Raw genomic sequence first — 17,375 nt, 5'->3', positions numbered from 1 at the left:
TGAGGCACATTATGTACAAGGGAAACTGCGGATGCTGGCCTTGTTCAGTCTGGGAAAGAGAAATCTAAAAGTCAATGTAATTGTTGGTTTCAATTACCTAATAAGGGGTTATGAAGAAAAAAGAGCTAAACTCTTTTCAGAGATACACAGGAAAAGGAGAAGATGAAATGACCATAAGATACAGCAAGGAAAATATTGTGTGAATATGAGGAACCCCCAAAAGGCTTTGATGTCTTCATTCTGAAAGATTAAAGTTGGTTGCATACATTCCTAAGCAATCTGCTCTAATGACAGTCCTACTATGAAAGCAGGGTTCGACAAGATGACTTCCAAGGTCCCTTCCAGGGTAGATTATTCTATGCCATTTCTATGGAAATTCTGTGGATTCTTCTAACAACAACTGGAGACTGATGTTTAGACTGCATCCTTCAATCTTCTAAAATACTCAGTACATCCTTGTCCTTGCTATATAGACTACCCTTCTTTTTGTATGCATACTTGTTTTCAGAATCTCATTTTAATTGCCCAAGTTCAGTCCATTTCTTAGGGTGTGTGAAGTTTCTGTCATCTTTGTGGACTGAAGATGAAGCTGCATATTTTCTGCATTTGAGAAAGGTCAAGAGTCTTCTATGCACCATCTCTCAAAAGAAACATAAAAAAATCAGTACTTAAAATATAAAATTGTCATTACATCTTTCTCTCAAAAATTTCTTACTAGACCCCTTATATCTATAAATACTAGGGAGAAAAGGGAAAGGGAATTCCAGGGTTGTCATTGCACTTTATTTCCTATTCTACCTGTGCAAAGAGACCATGTTCTCTTTGCTGTCTCAGTAAGGATGGGGTAGTTAACTAGATTTCAAAAATTACAACTTCAGCCTTTAATACATAATCTATCAAAACACAAAATCAAATTGCTTGGGCAGTGAACAGCTTAAGCTGGGACTGCTCACAGGGCAATTCAGTTTTACATGCAGATATAGAAATCCCAGTCAAGCCCCATCACAACCAGGGAAGCTGTGGCAGAGGTCAGAAATAAAAACTGGATTACTTACAAGCAATTCCAGAACATCCCAAAAACTCTTGAAAGTGAATTATTTGTCCATATATTGTGGGGCATTTTTTTTTTTTTAATTAAAAGCATTAAGTTTTTTATACAGTTCACACTTTAAAGATATTGGCTTGCTTGATTTCATAAGGGGTCCATGTGCTCATATGGATCTCAGCAGAAAAGTTAGCAAAAGTCCCTCAAAATAAATCTTTAAGTTCTTTATGATCTTTCTGACAGTAACTACTAGCAACATAAGAATGTCTGTCTGCCTCCTCTGTGAGGGTGCAAGAGGAATTTTAAAGCAAAATACTGGAGAGTGTATGCCTTGACAATTCATCAGTGAAAGAAGTGGAACCAAAGTTTTCACACTGGTGCAAGTGAGTGTGAAAACAGGCTCAGAATCACTTTTCTGTAGGTAGGATCCTTGTGAATACTATGGCTAGCTGTCCTGAAAATATTATACATCATTGTACCAGACACCTTGAAATGAAATGAATTTTAATTATTTATTTCCATTAATTCTACTCACAGAAGTTAATAAAGATCAAGAAACAGAAATCAATCAAATTTTTTCAACTATTTTTTTTCCAGATAAATTAATTTTTTTTCTTCTTCTTCCAAGCATCTTTTTTTTATTTTTTTTTTTAACATTTCAAATTTCTCAGCATATAGACTAGTTTACATATGGTTTAGCTCTCATATCACCTCAATGGATTCTTAGAACCTAGAACAAACTAATCTAATACCATCAAATTCAACATTCACAAAGCTTTATGGTAGCTATCCTTATTGTTTATTTATTATGAACTACTACAGAAATATTGATCTGCCTCTTGGAAGGGAATTTGTATGACAGACATTTTGATGAAGCATTATGTTTTGTTATCTCGATACTTCAACTGCATAAATATGAATCTTAAAAATCTGGATGTAGATCTTGGCAACGTGCTCCAATTCAGGCTCAAAATTTCTAAGTCTGTCCACACAGTTCTTTCATATATATGCATTTTAATTTCAGTATTTACATGGTATGGCTTAGTTTTGATGGCCTGTAGATTAAGTTGTGTATATTCTACATGAAAATGCATGAAGAAAAAAATCAAACAACTGGAATGACCTCTTTGCCCATGAGATAGTAATGTAAGATCAAATACCACTTCTCTTGTAAGATTCTATATATTTATTTTTCTCTCATACTTTCTTCATCAATTCAATGAGACTTTTCTGGTTTGACAGCCAACCCAAGCAGTGCCAAACATTCATGAAAGTCTGCGTTGCTACCTGGCAGTGCTGATCATGTGTAGATATTTTATGGGCAGGTTGGACAAACTTCTGTCAGGAATGATGCAGGTAGACATGATCCAGCCTTAAGAAGGACCAAATTACCTCCTCTGGATCCTTCCAGCCTTTTATTCTAACAATTTCACCCCCTTGGGCTAAGGTGACACGTTGGGTCTGATCTTATTGCCTGGAATGTTGAAAAATTTTTACATTGGTTACCTGTGGCTACATAAAATCATACTCTTCTGGCCACTACTTTTTATTTCTCTGTCTTTTACCTTGGGCTATACACAAACTCACACGCTTCCTCAGATTTCTCATTAAACTATTATTAAACTATGAAAAATGAAAGCATAATGAAACAATATTAGGGGCTGAAAATAACCTTTGGCATTCCACTCATTTTGAAGTCTGTACTTTCCCTACCGGAGTTTGTTTTCAGAAAGATGACTTAGGCTTTTAACGTGTTTTGCAGCCCGCAGTGTGGTGTAGGTGTTGTAGTATTTGTGAAGTTTCCTGGCTGATTCTTATGGTTTCTTTTGTAGAGACAGAGGTTTGTAATTCTGAAATGCTGGGAGACAGAGGACTGCAAATGGGGGAAGGTAACGCGTTTGTCAAGGGGACTCTGTAAATGCTGCTTCTGCCCTCTTTTGGAAGAATTCATGCATCTCTGAAGTCTCAGCTCTGGGAGCAGAACCCAGTTCAACACTTCAGGAACACCTGTCTCTCTATCCCAGCATTGCTACCACAGATTTTAATAACTGTAGTCAGCTTTGCTTGTACTGGTTTTCTTATTTCATTTAAATTGCTAATACAGAGTTGACATGAAATGTTATGACTTCACACAGGGCCATGTTGTAATTAAATGAAATTTTAAAAAAACCACAATAATAATAATTAGAAAAAAAAAAAAGTCTTGCACAAGAGCAAAAATATATCCTGTTTATTACAGGATTGGTGAAGTACCTGCTCATGAAGTACCTCCTATTAGCAAGAAGGAACCCACATCACACCATTTTCTGACAAGCATTTTCTCTAATAAGTCTGCAGTCTGTTTGCCTTCAAGCAAATGGTTATGAATATTCAGCTCTCAATATACTGCTGATATCTGGGCATTCATTCTGAGAATGGATTATCTTGTCATCTCTCTTTTTCTTTAAAAGAGCTACTGTCCTAGGAGAGAGAAATAATTAAAAACATTTACTATTCAAACTCACGCAAACATTGTACTACAATCAATTGCTCCAGATGAAAGTCATAAGAGCCCACCTTTGCATTCTGTCCTGAAGGGAAATATATGCCTCCTTTTTAAGAAACAAATAAATGCATTTGCACAAGAAAGCACATTTATTCTGTTCCTTAAGTCCCGATCCAACTCCAGATTTAGTGCATTTCATTTCAGCTACTTTTTGCTTCAGAGTATGATCATTTTTTTATGTCTATATTTAATGTCTATCTTTTTGTACTTCAGTCTTGAAATCTGTCCTGTTTATGTCTGGTAAATGCTCAAAAGAAATTTCAGTGGACAAGAGGACAGATTGTAAATGTAACATAGCAAACAACAATTGTTGAATTACTCTGTGTGTGTTTCCCTTTATTTTTTTTTTCTTGATCCCTGGAGAACTCGCATCTATTTCGGGTTCAATATTTGTAAGAGTTTGTAAAGTACTTTTTTGAGAATAATGCAGAGCCTACAAGTTCTCTTCCACCCATTCCCTGTCAGCATTCACCAGATGCTCTCCAGGCTGAGTTGGATGGGTAATCTAAGACGTGGAATTATTTCTTCTCCCCAACAAGACAATTTCCATTGTTTAAAAAGAGGTAACAAAAACAATTATCAAGTTACACTCTTTGAGTACCACTTGTAAATATTCATTCCTGGCTCGTGTCCACGATCTCTAGAGAATATACAGTGATTTCATGATCATGTGAGCAACCATCTGAAGATTCTCTAATACAAGAAGATTCCCTGTGAGGAACAGAGGAGTGAAGTGATTATATTTATGTGCTTTTTTTTTCCTCCCATTTGTCAACAGGCTCTGCTTTTTAAAGTGTGGTAAAAAGATACACAGATGCTCTGTAAGCTTATTTTTTTGTATTCCCTCACATTCTAAAGAGCTTGCTGGAAAGGCACCTGCATAAGACAATATCACAAAGAATGGTCAATAACGACTGAAAATAGTGTTAGTACAGGTGTTGTATGAATATCTTTGATCTTGAAAGCTTTGCTTCTTTTAAAAGCTTTAGGAAGAATGAATGCGTTTAAGTCAAAGACAGAACCTATGAGTACTGTTTTCTAAAGTAGACAGGAAGAAAAATCACTGACTTTACTCAAATACCTACTACACTACAACAAGAAAAAAGACTGAAAAGAGGTTAAGGCTTTATATATATATATAAAGAAATATGAGTGGATTACTGCAGCTAGCAGTACCTCACCATTGGCAAAAAGTGAAATACATTATTCACAACCCTCTGATGGGCTACCTGTAGGCCACCTCAAAAAATGACATTTCTAGAGTAAGTCTGATAAAAGCATCTTTCTCTAGGTTCATATCTGTTAATTTTCTAGTAATTTGCATAGTGGAATAGGAAATTTGAGTGCACCCTGAAGAGCTGACTCCACTCCTTTGTATGAAACAAGATTTGTGGAGGATATGTACAATTGTGAAGACCTCTGGGCTCGTGAGAAGTCCTCATGGAGACTGCCTCATAGCCAGGAGCTATGTGTATTCACTTCTTGGAAGCAGCAAGACAATACGGTATGAAAATACCTATCTGACTAGTAACAAAAGTCACAACTTCAGAGCACATAGCTTCAAACATTAGGAGCTCCTGGATGGGCCAAGCTGGAGGCATCTGGCCACAAGAAGGAGGTATATATACTAAAAGTTGAAGCCTTTGAGAATACAGTGTGGTCGCCTATGCTATGAGTACTGCAGCACAGAACAGGGGATTTATTCCCTTGTACCCTCTTCATTCTGAGACCCGCACTACAGCTTTTCTTCAATTAGATGCTCCTTACAAACAGAGGAAAACATCAGAAGTTAAAACAGAAAAAATGCTGTATCCAGCTGAGGGTTAGACCTTAGGGGCTCAGCAACAACCTCTGGCTCCACAACATGTAATATCCGAAGGTTCATTTGAAACGGAAGTTACTCTCCCTTGAAGAATGATCTCACCTTAATTCTTACATCTCCCGACAGCAGCCTTGGCCAGAGAATAAAGGCAGAGGCCTTCTCCTGAGCTATTTGATCCTTGATTTCAGTAGCCGAGATCGGGGATCAAACCCAAAATTCAGACCAGTGAACCGAGAGGTTTCTTTGTTCACTTTGGTCAGACAAGAGCGCAATCTAATTCCCTACATGCAGAATAGTTAGAAATAAAAGACAAGGGCTGGCTTTCCTGAGTCTTCCCTGTAGTCAAAAGGTTGTATACATGAAGGTAATGTTCTAAATTTGGATACTGGTACTTCTTATGAAGTCTTGATAGAAAAAAAAATGTCAAAATTGAAGTCTAATAGTGGTTTGAGTTTCAGGAATATTTACAATAAAAAACAAACAAACAAAAAAAAGCAACCTGATTTGTTTCAGAATAGGTTATTTCTATAAGGGAATGGTGAATTGTGGACAATATCCCTATACTGATATTTGTCAGTGAATTTTAGAGTGATATTAGCAGGAAAAACAAACCATTTAGTATTCAGCACTTATCTGAATATAGTCCCTACCAACGTAATTCGGCTCTAGAGGGAAAGAGAGCAGGTGGGTGCTGAAACACTTCACCCAGTGGAGTTTGATACTAAAGACCCCTTTTAGCAAAGTGATTCAACAGTGGCATTTTCATTAAAATGAATCTATTATTATAATTTTCTTAACGGAATGGAAAAAGGGTGGAGTTACAGCTACAGTAAAGACTAGAATAAAGTTCTACACTCTTAACATAAACAAGAGCACTGAAGAAGACATATCAGAAGAGAAAAAAAGGATTTTGTGTCTCTAACATTTATTTCAGTAGGAAAGCTGGGCTGAAGAAGAAATCAATTAGTTAAGATTTAACATCAACCAGAACTTTCATCTGATTGCTTTTGTTGCACTTCAGAGCTGGCATTTAAAACTTGCACTCCCCTCTGTAGTTCAAGGGACTCTGCGGCAAGTTTCCCTAAAAAGAGACACTGCTTTTTAGGATCCCTGTAGTAACTCTGCTTCATTGTCACACTAATCCCCAACAATGAGATCCTCAACCTCAATAGCAGGAGAGAGGATTTACAATTTTACCAAATTTTCACAAAATCGAAGTGGCTAAAAGCTACCGTAGCTCCCTGTTCCCTGAGGTGTCTTGCAAAAACATTCAGAAGCTTAGCACTGTACTTAGCTGGGCTTTCTTTAAGTTTTGTCTACTCAGCCCATGTCTGCATTAAAAAAAACATTCAGCATCTCCGGATTACAAGAGCAACAATTAAAGTAAAGCCTAAAAGCTGACCTCTCTTCAAAACCTTGAGCTATTGCTGTGCAGGAAACTATTTTATACTTAGGTGCCAATCTTTGCATAAGCCTTAAGCTTCCCAAAGCAAACAAAGACTAAAGAAACATTCGTCTCCACCAAACACCAGTGGCAAACATAAACACAGTTTTTTTGTGTATCTGGTGAAAAGATGGTTTGAGAACGGAACCATAATTCACTCTAATTGCAAGACCTGACTTCTGCTCTTTCAGAACAAAAAAAGATAAATTTGAAGCCCCACAATCTCTTTGGTCACCTCACCTACACCAGACATCAGACGTTCTCAGTTTCACAGAGTTACGTTATAAGTTTAACTTGAAAGTTTCCTTTAATGTCCTGGATGAGAAAAGCAAAGTGAAGAAATACCTCTGACACATTAATGCTAGGCCTCTTAAAGCAAGTGGTATAACAAATAAAGGTGAAAATAAATCCTGACCATCAGCTATTCAAATCACATGCTTATTCTATACAAAACAATTTTTATTTAAGTGTCCAGTATAAAACTGATGCTAAATGCATTAGTAAAATCACTTTTATCTAAGAAGATGGAAAGCTCATAGAAAGCTATTTTCACTGAGATGTTATAATCAGGGGTAGAGGTACAGAGGTATGGACATTTCACTACTGAATAGCTCTGAACTGGGTCAGTGACTGGGGTACAAAGTGACAATAGTGGTAAGGAAGAGGGGGACCAATATACTTCCAGGAAATTGAAATCCATTTGCAATACAGTGGAGAATACAGTGGTGAACAACAACATTATTTAAAGAGATTTGAAACAAATTGTAAAGTCAGGATAAATTTGACAATTAAACCCAGACTCCTGACTCTTCTCCCAGCCAGACAGAATATTGCATTTCAATGTTTTAAAAGAAACTCTTTTGCTTATTTATCTTGGGCTTTTTATGATTTACTTATTTTGATAGTTGAAGAATTAGTTATTCACAGAGACCAAGTTGGGCAGTGTTAACCAGGAGAAGGCAGCCCCCTTCATGGGGCATATTCTGTCCAGAAGATGGATTCACTGCCATTCTCATGCCCAGCAGAAAGATGTCCTATGAGACTAACTCCCCAAAATCTCCAGTCACTACGTGTCAACAGACTGTGTAACACCATAAGCTCTGAAAACCTAAGCTCTGAAAACAAAGGAGTTGTGAAAACTACAGAAAAAAAATTATGTAAAATCTACTGCATCCCAATTTACTTTTAACGTAACCTGCTAGAGAAGGACGTGAAATCAAAGTAGACACGAGGCCCAACAATTCCATTTATCCTTGAGATATTTTATTGAAAGAAAAAAAAAAAAAAAGAATTCATGAATGATTTCATTTTTTTTATTGCTAGCAGTCTAGGTTTACTAGCAAGGTTAATTTACAGTCAACAAACTATCCACAATAGACCATACAAAATCAAAGACATTTCAATGGTGAAACTAGGAAATCATTCAAATTGAAATAGGATATCTAGCAAAATACCTCATTTTGTTTCAGTTTTCTGATGCTTGCCTCCTGTTGTATTGTTGCAGGTAGTTTTCAGTCATATCAATCAAGCTGTCAGCAAAGAAAGGAAAGATATTATAAGTAATCAGTTACTACCAGTGGTAGGAAGCCACACTGACCAGGCAGGAAAGTACTCCTCTAACGTGCAGCATACATCACCTGCATTTTGTGCATTTAGTCTGGACATAGTACAGTAATGCCTCTGCAAATCACCCACTTCAAATATCTGAGCTGGGGGATAAGCAAAAGTGCAAAGGCCACTTGCAGGAATTTTCCCAAAGGCTGCATACTGCTGAGGACACTCAGGGCTATCTCAAAACATGGAGTAACCTCACTCAGCAGCCATTCAGAAGCTGCAAGACAGTCTGAGCTGTGGTGCCTCTTTATTTACACCTGCAGTGATCCCTCACATAGGCATCTAGCCTAAGCCACTGCCAAAATCCCTCACCAGTGAATGGAGAGACACAGGTATAGCTGACTGCCCATCATAGCAGAGGTAAGGTACTGGGTATGGACTGCTTCCTCTTGGATGCTGAGGGAACCAAGGTGAGCAGCTCGACTTAGAGCCTCATACTCACCCATTGGAATTGTTTGAGTTGGAAGGAGCCATTAAAGATCATTGAGGCTAAATCTCCTCAATGAACAGGGACACCTACAGCTCCATCAGGTTGCTCAGAACCCTGTCCAGCTTGACCTTGAATGTCTGAAGAGATGGGGCATCCACCACCTCTCTGAGCAAACAGTTCCAACAGGTCTTGAGACATCTTTTATAGTCAAGGCAAAAGGAACATTTGCAAAGGGCAATTAATTCCACTCGAGGCAGTGGCAAATCCTGGAACTGAATATCACTGGGAACAACCATCATTCTCTATCCATGGTGCCTGATTTGTGCACAAATAACATTTCTTCTACTCTTTATTTAAAACAAATTAAAACAAACAAACAAACAAACACACATCAGCATCTATCCCCATTTAGGAAAAACATTTATTTAATGACTGTAAGCTCTCACAGTTCTCATGACAAAATATTACAGCTGAGAATCTTGGTTTCCATATTTTGTTCTGTCCATCTCATTCATGGTGAATGTTTGGCTTTATAAGAGCATCTTTCTGTTTGACTAAATCAGTGCACAACTTTCCTGATAATTCTACTTAAATTTTAAACCATCTCATGCTCCTTTTACGACATGGCTTGATGTGACCAGCTGCTGTATTCTAATTGATGGAGGACAGGGCAGGAGAGCTCCTAGTGCCTCTCCTAACCCCAGAAAAGTGACCAGTTAGAGAATTCTTTATTCTTAAAGGATTTTTTGGGCTTCTCCTGTTCTTGCATGAAAAAAGTCAGTAGATCAGAGTCATCAGCTTCCTGGGAGTTTTCATAGAAAAGCTAACGTAACTCAGTTATTATGTTTATTGTAAATGTTTCAGTATGAGAAACACGATATAAACATTTTCATTTCAAAGAAAAGCCGATCTTTCCCAAATGCACTAGAGCATATTGAAGTAGTCTGGCAAATCAAGCAGACAGATAGCTAATAGACCAACAGGATATCAACATCTTTTTCTGGCAAGTGAACAAGTGTAAAGGTAGGCAGTAAATGTGAGAATAGCAAGAGGAGTGAGGAGAAAATACTAAAATTTAAAAAACAACAGAGGATGCAAACAAGGACATTTCCTTCCTCCCACTTTCCCTTTTCAGAGAAGTCTCTCATTTTCTTGCTAGGAAGTACAAGAATTAGGAGCCAATTACTTAGAAAACAAAATAGGATGTTTTTTGTGCTTCTCTACTGCCCTTCATATACCTAAATTGAGACAGGCTAGAGCACCAAAAAAATGTAGGTATTGACATTTCATAGACAGTTTACCGGAGCTTTTCAATGAATGCACTTTAAGTAGACAGCAATTCTAGGTATGCTATACATAATCCTAGGGTCATGGTCCCTGGATAAATTTAAAGACAATTTAAGATTGGATAATCCCAAACCCTGCATTCATATTTTCACACAATCCACTAAGTAAAATGAACTAGATAGGCAGGGTGGGATCCACCTACATATGTTACCACTTCCGTGTATTAAGATCTAGGCATAAACCCAAGCTATTTATAATAATAGACACTGCAAGATGGCAGTGGCTAAGTTGTTGCATTAAGATGGCACAACACCTCCATTCTATAGCTTTACTGAGCATAATACTGAGCTCATACAACTTTGCTGTGCCTGGATAGTGAGCAGGTATCACAGACTGTGTGATACTAGTCTGAGGGTCTCTGCAGGGTATCCATGGTAACGTGTAATTATGACCTATGCAAATCATTCTTCAGATAAAATGAGTTGAATTTTCTTGCCTTTACATCTGTCCACATTCACTGAACTAGCTATTTTTCCCTCTGAGAGCTGCTAGGTGAAAACATATCTTCCCATACCAAAGAAGAAAGTCAAGGCATCACATCTCACCTCGCCAGAAAAAGCTGCCCAGGAAATTGCATAGTGTCACTGAAGTCAAAGACCAAGCTCAGAGGAGGTGCTCAACTATACAATAGTACAAGATCTTGCTTATCAGTCCCATCTGGCCAGCGTACATTTCAGTAGAATATCCACAAACACGTCTAGGTGAGTCAGATAATATAAAGTGTTTCTAAAACTGCCAGATTGTAATGCTTAAATGTTCCATCTAGTGCCTTTGGTATACTTAGAAATCCAACAGTAAGTACATTACTATCAAAAGCCAGATTTAGAGAATAACCTACACTATTTTTAGCTCAAATCGTTATATCTACTCCATCTGTGTCCACATTTTAGAAAATTGACATCATAAATCACCTTTTAAGTATTCTCTCTTCTGTTGTATTTGGGTCTCATTTGGATCTATGAAACCACAGAAAGGATGTAATTTGGAAAATAAAGGATGTAATTTGGAAAATTAACGCCCATCTGCATATTTACATATATACAACTACTTACAAACACTTTTTTTTTTTTTTTTTAGGACAGGAGAGACTTCACAGTGTCTGGCTATCTGACATAAAAGATCAAAAACATTTCTGTTTCACTTCACTCCTTTGTTCCTAAGCTACAAAATATATTAATTCAAAAAGTGTCAGTTATGGGGCACAAATTGTAGAACTGCCTCAAGGTTGGTCAGCTTGGAGTAGATACATTAAAATTGGTATCTCTCTGTAGACATTTTTGTCAATTAACAACGGTATTCATCTCACATAACAAGAGATATCTAAAAATTCAACATGCTGTTCAACCTACACTTCTTCTATAACAATGAAGAGAGAAACATACCTATGAGTAATACATCCAGCTCCTTGAACTGCTGTGTTCTGACTGTGACTTACTCACTGAGCATCAACTTAAAATGAAGGAATGTGTTCATTCTCTTTTTTTTCTTCCTTTCTTTTCCCTCTTTTTCTTTCTTTCTTTCTTTCTTTCTTTCTTTCTTTCTTTCTTTCTTTCTTTCTTTCTTTCTTTCTTTCTTTCTTTCTTTTTCTTCCTTCCTTCCTTCCTTCCTTCCTTCCTTCCTTCCTTCCTTCCTTATCTTTCTTTCTTTCTCTTTCTTTCTTTCTTTCTTTCTCTCTCTCTTTCTCTCTCTCTCTCTCTCTTTCTTTCTTTCTTTCTTTCTTTCTTTCTTTCTTTCTTTCTTTCTTTCTTTCTTCTTCTGATGTCTTATTAAGGTTATAGTCATTTCTGTTGAATGATCACAAACTCATTATGCAAAACAGGGTGTTGAACCCATTTAGTCTATAGGTACTAAAAATTATTGAAAAAATAATGTCTTTTCTAAGGCAGCCCACCAATAAAGGTGAGGGAGGAATACAGTAATAAGGATGATCACCAGCTCCAGCTGAGTTTTCTTGAGAAAGAAACTACTATTGCTTGTGAGCACACAGATAATTCAAGATATCTTAGTAAAATCAACAACATTCAATATGAAGTCAACACAAAACCAAGTCACAGAGCATCAGAAATATTTCCAGTCTGTGGGACTTCCCAAGACTGGAGGTTGGGAATAGATGACAAGGGGACTGTGTAGGTATGTACTGAAAATGGGGGCCTAGTGAGGAAAATATTTCAGATCTACAGTATATGGAAGATTTCTTGTACAGTGTCTGCAATATTATTTTTTATTAAACAGTTAAAAGAGAATGAGTGTCTACATAGAACAGGTAAGTAATTAAAATTCTTAACTGCACAGTCAAACACATACAGCAGTGCATTGCCAACTGTAGACAAAAGTAGAGCTATACAAGTCTGAACATGCACCTATTTATTAAATCTTATTTAAAACACTGAAGTAAGTGCAGTATCTGATGAAATATTTAGGGTGTTTAAGTGTGCTACAGCTGACAGAAAACATTTTTTTGTACTGGCACAAGATTATTTTGTTTTGCTTTTTTCCTTTTTTTTTTTTTCCAAAAAAAAAAACAAAACTCAAAGTAGATGATTTGAACTGTGTCTAAATACATGGTGGGCTTTCCATGCTTCCAGTTTTAGCATGGGATTCTTGAAAAGAAGTGCTTCTGATCAATTGAATAACTTTTTGTTTTGCTGGATTTAAAACCACAGAATTTCCCTTGTATTTCTAGAGATATGAGTGTTTGCAACTGCTGTGATGTTGTGCTACTTGATGTCACTGCATAGCTGTGGAATTGACCTCCTGTAGAATTGAAATCTAAAAAAATTATTCCTCTGAAGTGGATGACCTGGTAGTGTATCTGGCAAAGATGAAAAACAGGACATTCTATTACAAATTCTTTGAAATACAGTGTCTTATCATCCCATACCCTTAAATAGTAACCATTAGAGTACTGCTAGGAGACCTGAGCCTTCACATTGCCTTGCCATAGCATAACAGCCTTACTGATACCGTTTTGGTGAGTCTTCCACAAGCTCCTTTCCCAAACGTGTTCTCTTTCTAAGGCACAGCCTTCCAATACAGGCATCCACTCCCTACTGACACATGATGCACACTGAGAGGTGAGATGACCACCACAGAAATTGCAAAAATGCTACTTTCAGCCCCACCAGACTTCTGTCCATTGGCTGGCCCTGGCACTGTGAGCTCCACCCAGCGCATGGCTCACTTTTTAACTTTCTGTAAAGCTCCACGAACCCAAAGGTCATTGTCCCACAACAGAGAATAATGATTTCCACTTTGTAAGTGTTGTTTCTTTTATGCTGACCACTAGCTGTTTCATGCCTCTGTGCTTACAGAGAGCTTCCTGTCAATAACAGTGGTTGTCTTGGTGCGTGTTAGCACAAAATATATTCCCTGATCACAATGAGAATTATTTGCATGCACACACACAATAAAAGTCCTCTCTGCCTCCTATCTCTTTCTCTCTAGCCTACAGACCTGTTACAAATTATTCTTGATAAGGTATTAACACAGTACATTTTAATGTGTTGACTTCAGCCCCTCCATAATAATCAAGTGAGTCCACATTTTAGTCTTCAAGTTGCACTGCTCATTTTGCAGGCTATTAAGCATGGGTATAGTGCAAATTACCCAGGAAAGCACTGAGCACCTCTTAAGTCATTTTGAGTCCATTCTCATTTACTGAGATTCTGCTGGTCAGCTTTCTCACCCATGTGCATCCTGAGCAACAGCCCCCACCAACAGAAAGATGAGGGGGAACAAATCTCAGTGAGTTCTGCCAGGTTATGTCACAGCCACCACTGTTGGGACCAGGCCTTTTTTTGAGGAGAGAAAGATGGAGATGGAGAGAAGGCAAGCCAAGGTGGAGCAGCACAATGAGGTTGGGGAAGGAAACAGAAACTTAAGAGAGAGTAGAAAGCAAGCCAAGGTTGAAAAAGTGGGAATAGTATAATTGGGGAAAAAAGAGAGACATGATAATGTATGTTCAAACAGCACTGTGAATCAATGATCTACAGCTGGATCCTCCCGTAACTAGCATGGTTGGGTGCAAAGTTGGGCATTATACCACATAGAGAAACCCTTAGAATAAGATTTTGCCTCCATGAATGACTATTTCAAACCCTGTCATATAAACAGTCTGAGAAAACACTTCCCACAACTATGAAGGACTTATTTCTAATCTGTGCACTGCTCGTGGGATTTCCAGCCTTAGACACAAAACTGGGATGCCTAAAAGATGCTGTGTTGGAGGCCCAAGGAGACAGCATGTACCTCAGCAGCAGCACCAACACATCATCACCGAAAGGAAACTAGAAAAGGTGGCCATATTTCAGTCCTGACATGCAGAATCATTTGTGGATATTGCTGGTCCACTATATCAGGTCCATGAAAGAGTCTCTATCATCCTTGGTAAGGCAATGAATTCAGAGTCTGAATGAGCTCCACAAGAGCCTTGATCCTATAAATACTAGATTGAATGGAAGCATTTATTTTGCAGCATGAGTTGGAGCAGATCTTAACAGAAAATCCCAAAGACCATTCCAATTTAAAATGAGTAGAGTAAAAGACACAGAAAGTAGTATCAATCTGTAGGTGCCACTTTAAAATGAGTAATGGATTTATAAGTTATGCAGTTAATTATTTCATCCTGGTGTACTAAAACATTGCTGTTTTCTCATGATTGTTCATCCTTCAGATTAAAAAAATATTCTTTTGTACTTTGATTGCTCTGATGGCTCTCTGAGACAAAATTTGGATAATTTTGTTCCACAAAATTAAAAAGTCACACAATCTGTGTAGTTTCAAATTCCAGACTGAATAAGTGCAAATTCACCCACGTTTTCAGTTTTAAAACAGCTTTCATAACTGGCTTTTCAGAAATATTTTTACAAAATTGTCCACTTCAAAACTGAAAATGAACTTCATTTCCAAATTGCTTGATTACTTTAACTAGTTGTCATAACAGCTGATAGCCAAAATGTGCAACATATTCTGTGTTTTAATATTCTAATTAAGATCTCAGATTTTATCAAGAAAATATTTAAGTGAAAATGGTATTTTACTCCTCTAGTATTTTCCAGCACAAGAGCGCATGTAGATTGACATATGATGCATGAAGTAGACCTGAAGTTGACAGTTTTAACAAATAAAATAACAGTCCTTGGACCTTGACAGAAGAGGGACAACCAATGCCACATGTACCCATGTGCATAACATAGCCCCCGTGCTGCTTTAAAATAAATTCTTCATGAGTCCTTTGGAATGGATATCAAGCCTCACACCACCACATATTAGGAAAAGGTTCTGCTAGAACCACACAAAGGACAGTAGGTATGAAACAGGCTGCCTAGGACAGCAGGCACAGCCCAGAGTGCTGGAGCTCATGGAGCATTGGGACACTGCTCTGAGTCACAGTGTTGAGTCCTCTGTGAAGCCAGGAGTTTTACTGGATGACCTTTGTGGGTCCCTTCCATCTCAGGGTATTCTATGACTCTATGATTCTATGATATACGAAAGCAGCATCCTGCTTGCTTCCCAAGAGCCTGGTTGTTTTTTTTTTTTTGCCTGCTGGTAGCTTTGCAGCAGGCAGAGCAGGAGCTGATGCAAACTTAGCAGGCTGTTTGGAAGTCATACGGGATGTTTCATTTGTGAAATAATACACAGTTATTTCAACAGTATTTCTGCAATTATGCATACAGCGCTAGTAAGGAGAGACTCTACTCAGAGAACCACGTTCTATTAGGTGGCATGTAACTATTTTAAAAAATCCCAACGGTTCCTCCTCTGAAGATCTCCACCTTTTTGCATGAGTTGAAAACAACAGGTGGATGCAATGAAGAAGGAAATAAAGGAGTCGGGGTAGCAGCGTATTTATCATCTTCAGCAGAATAAGTGTAGCAGCACACCAGCTGCTGGGCTATTGTCAGATATTTTCCAGCCACCACAGAAAAAAAAGTGAGTTTTAAGGAGGAGTTTGAAGGAGAAGAGATTAGCAGCCTTGTGGTGTTTTTATGAGGAGATATGCATATGCATAAGGAGCAGCTCCCAGAAAGTACGAAGGCTCTTGGGCTAACAAGTGATGAAGGGTGGCATCACGGGGTCTCCAGAATGCGGTGAATATTAAAACTGCTTTCATATGTAAACATACAACACGCTGCAGTCTCACATGATGGCTGCTGCCTTTTATTCAGCATCTCAGTACTGCAGGAGTGGTGGCTGCTCTGCCACTGGTACATTAAATACATTCAGTAAATAATTATAATTAAAAATGTCTCGGTGTTTGAATTCTGAGCCCAGATTTCAGAATCGTGAAGGAAACAGAAGAAAATGACAACAATTAGATTGAAATGGAAATAATGGCCAGATTGCTATTAATGTCACTGGAAGCTAGGTTTCACTCCAAGCATTTCAGAAGGAATACAAACCGTTTAGCTTCAGGACAAAAGCACCTGCAATGGGTTTTGGGAATGCTTTCCATACAAATAGGTTATTTTGCAGCTCCTTCTGCAGGATTTCCGCTTTTCTCATGCACAGGAATGTCCAGACCACAGCACCAGTCCTTGCAGCAAGCCTCACATTTCAGTGTAATGCATTGACAGGGCTGCCTTTTAGAGTGGAAATGCTGGAAAATATTTTTGAATAAGCTTCCAAAACATTAGAAGGAACTTTCTCCATTTTCCAGATAAATCTGATTGCCTTTTTGTGTCAGTTCTTTGGGAATAAAGGTGGTTTTTGATGACAGCATTCACTTTAGGACAACGAATGTGCTTCCACATGAAACACATGGGCTGTGTCGGTACATGTCCATGGACTGCACGTAACCTTTCCATTTGAATTGTACATGTGTTACGAACATTCACTGGGGCTGCAGTAGATGCTGAACACTAATATTTGCTCAGGAGGCTCTGTTCCTGCCTTTATTCCGCAGTGGGCAGGCTCCTGCCCTCCTTTGAAGGCTTTTACAAGAGTGTGGTTCAAAAAAAAAAAAAAAAAAAAGTACTGCAGGCTGCAATCAACCAATGCAAAATTATGGATGAAGGCTATTTGCTGTATGGTGTGGGGCTGAGGTTGGATCACACCACTGCAAAAAGCCGTGGGGACTGGTTTGCATTTTCATTAGGCACTTAGACTTTAAATGATTTGAAAACACTT

General features: G+C 38.0%; 1 long non-coding RNA gene across 1 annotated transcript; it reads right to left on the bottom strand.

Annotated features, from left to right (window-relative positions):
• Positions 1-3,314: 3,314 nt before the first annotated feature.
• On the bottom strand, positions 3,315-10,606 carry LOC149917583 (uncharacterized). The gene is made up of 3 exons (XR_016467554.1): positions 10,543-10,606; positions 8,311-8,385; positions 3,315-3,505 (listed from the first exon to the last, which is right to left on the bottom strand). It is a non-coding gene; the product is annotated as an uncharacterized LOC149917583 (long non-coding RNA).
• Positions 10,607-17,375: the final 6,769 nt, after the last annotated feature.

This window comes from Phasianus colchicus, chromosome 6 (genome assembly GCF_987193195.1).
Source record: "Phasianus colchicus chromosome 6, bPhaCol1.hap1.1, whole genome shotgun sequence".
Taxonomy (NCBI): Eukaryota; Metazoa; Chordata; class Aves; order Galliformes; family Phasianidae; genus Phasianus; species Phasianus colchicus.
Note: the sequence above shows the minus strand (reverse complement) of the source record. Positions and strands in the feature narration are given on the sequence as shown.